Source organism: Vipera ursinii (assembly GCF_947247035.1).
Source record: "Vipera ursinii genome assembly, chromosome: 2".
In the NCBI taxonomy this organism is placed as follows: Eukaryota; Metazoa; Chordata; class Lepidosauria; order Squamata; family Viperidae; genus Vipera; species Vipera ursinii.
In genome coordinates this window covers 17,645,467-17,648,694 of record NC_139513.1, presented here as the reverse complement: position 1 = coordinate 17,648,694, position 3,228 = coordinate 17,645,467, and positions in this window count along the sequence as shown.

Sequence of the window (3,228 nt, the reverse complement as noted above, 5' to 3'; positions counted from 1 at the left end):
TATGGATTCTGAACCACGAGGAGGATCTGGAGACCTCAGTCGCCCAGGAGGCTGGCTCGAGTCCTGGGCATCTTCCAACTTCATCTCTGTTCTGCCAACTTTATGGAGAGTTTTGAAAATTTTGCACGGGGGTAAAGAAAAGAGATTGCACAGTTCGTTGTGGGTCTGAAGGAATTTTGCACCTGTTCCTTAAGGGGAAAAGGACAAGAGGGCCACCAAGAGAGAAAAGGGGGCACCTGGCCGGTTTTTGACCTCTACCCCCCCCCACCACCACCACCATGTGCCAGAATATTTTGTGTGGAAGCCAATGTTCAGATTTGCAACCCACACAACTCACCCCGCTCAAGCGTCAAGCTCTTGGGCTCAGCCCCAGGGCATTGTTTCATTCACACCCAGTGGTGTGTGTTTTGAGGGGCACATATGTGAAGCCTCTCTCCAGCCGTTTCCACACCCCCACGCACAGATGGCAGCCAGAAAAAACACAGCAGCCGGTTTGGGTGCTACGAGGCGTACATGTGTGGTGGCTGGCCAGCCTCATCTGCTTGACACCCTGTTGCCTTTCTCGAAATCGGGAGATGGAAAATCAGCACGAGAGTCACCCTCTGGGGAATGCAGAGAGGGGGATCTTCAGAGACCGTTAACCTGGGTTGTTTTGCTTCATTGGCCCAACAGCTGCTCAGAAGGCAGAAAGTCGATAGTTTCAGTGGTCGGCATCTAAGTTAATAGACAGACTAGGAGTGGGGAGACTCAAGATTGTGGGTCTCCACTTCACCCCTCGGAGCTGGCTGGGGTCCCTGCACCCGTTCCTAAGTTGTGGATGTCTTTGCCAGAAAAGAGGAGGAGGAGGAGGAGGAGGAGGAGTAGGAGTAAAGTTTACTACTTTGGTAGCTAACTATCTTGGTTGAGACCAGGAGAAGGAAGAAGGGTTCCCACTGCACTACTTTGCACTTCAAGCATACCTCAAAAATAAATAAGAGTGCATGAATGTGTGTCTGAGCGTGGGTTTGTTTTGCTCCCGTCTATTTTAAAGACCTCAAGTGAGGGAATGGGGGATAACTGGGAGTAAATGTGCAGGCTGGAATTTGAGAGTATTCAATGAATTTAGAGCAATCGATACAGTTATTTAATGAAGAGCCACTCCTCCTGCATTTATGAACTTCTGGGCAGCAAAACCTGTCAGGTGGTTGCATGACCCCGGGACATAAGTATGAGTCAATTCCAAGCCTCTGAATTTTGATCAGATGATCATGGGGATGTGTTACAACGGTCGTAAGTGTGAAGGATGGCCATAAGTCCCTTTTTTTAGTGCCGTTGTAATTGTGAACAGTCGCTAAACGACTGCTTGTAACTTGAGGACTACCTGTAGTGCATTTTAAGCAATGTTTGTAAACTGCCCAGAGTTGCCTTTGGTGAGCTGGGCAGCATACGTAAATAAACAAATCAAGTCACAACACTGATTTACATGACTGATATTAATGCATCAACTTAGTACTGAAAGACCAACGGCAGAGGATCAGAGTAAACATCTATTTCTCTTTTTTTTTTACTTCCTGGAATAACCAGAAATAGCAGAGATCACCCTGGACGCTAATGTCATGAGCATGGAAAGAGCTTAGCAATAGAAGTGACTAAAAAAGTTTCCTCTTTGACCTTTGCTTTTCTATGTTTTCTCTGCTGATACACTTCTGTGTTTTGCTAGGCTGTTTTCTCTTTTGGTACTATACCTTTAGCTGAAAAGTCCTCCTCCCCATCAAACTTTCTCGACTTCATGGTTGGCTGGGGAATTCTGGGAATTGAAGTCCACCCATCTTAAAAGTTGACAAAATTGAGAACTACTACTCCACACAATTAATCAGGCTTGCCTAATGGAAGCAGATGGGCTGTTTTCTGGCCCAGCTTTGGGGTGGGAGCTATAGTTTAAAATTCAGAATGTTTTCCTTTGTATATGTAATCAGAATAGACCTGGAAGGGACACTGGAGGTCTTATAGTCCAACCCCCTGCTCAAGCAGGAGAACCCTATACCAACCCTAATTTCCATCCATTGCTTCTGGTCCTGCCTTCAGGTGCTTTGGAGAATAGGTTGACCCCCCCTCCCCCTTCTTTGTGGCAGACCCTCAAATATTGGAACACTGCTATCATATCATTGATAGAAAGTCCACAAGTGGGTGGAAGGTGGCTGACTGTCCATCAGATCCATAAAAGCGAACTCTGTATTAAAAGGGGAGGCCTGGAGAAAGGCTTCCCTTGAAGACCACTCGGAGGCTCCAGCTGGTACAGAATGCAGCCGCGAGAGTTGTCTTGGGAGTTTCCCGGTACTCCCATGTTACACCTTTGCTCCGCGAGCTGCATTGGCTACCAGTTGTCTTCCGGGTGAGGTTCAAGGTTTTGGTAATGGTTTTCAAAGCCCTACATGGCATGGGTCCGGAGTACCTCGGGGATCACCTGCTGCCGGCGTCAACTTCCCTCCGCCCTGTGCGTTCCCACAGAGAGGGCCTCCTCAGGGTGCCACCGGTCAGAGAATGTCGGCTGGTGGCCCCCAGGGGGAGGGCCTTCTCTGTGGGCGCCCCGGCCTTATGGAATCAGCTGCCGGTTGAGCTCCGGATGGCACCTGACCTTAGCTCCTTCCGATGCGGTCTGAAGACCTACCTGTTTGAACAAGCCAGCCTGGCCTGATGGGGGATGGGCTGGGATTTTTATTTGGGATTTTTATATTTTTTACTGTTTTAGCTTGGGCTCTTATTTAATTCTTTTTTAATTTTTGTATTCTGTACTTTTATATGTGCCCTGTTCACCGCCCTGAGTCCTTCGGGAGAAGGGCGGTATACAAATATAATAAATGAAATGAAATAAAATGAAAAGGGGAGGCCTGGAGAAAGGAAAAAAAACAAAAACCAAAGCTCAAACTAAATCCAGCATGTTGCAGGTATGCCATAGGAAGGATGCAGACTCTCGCTAGCCATCTTCCCCCAGCTGTCTGCAACAGGGGAAGTGGTTGCAGAAACTGAAGGTTGAGCAAGTCAAGGGACGCACCTGTCTCTTTTCTTTGCTGCTCTAGCCAGCCAGGGCAGGGTAGGGGGTGGGGTGGGGGGTGAATAGGGAGGCACGAGAGATGGATGGCTGCCTGGAGCCGAGCAGCAAGCCAGAACAGGAAGCCTGTGGTTTCCCGTGTAGAAATCGAGGCGTAACCAGGCAAGGCTGAGAGAGAGGCAGCGGAAGCAGCCGTAAGA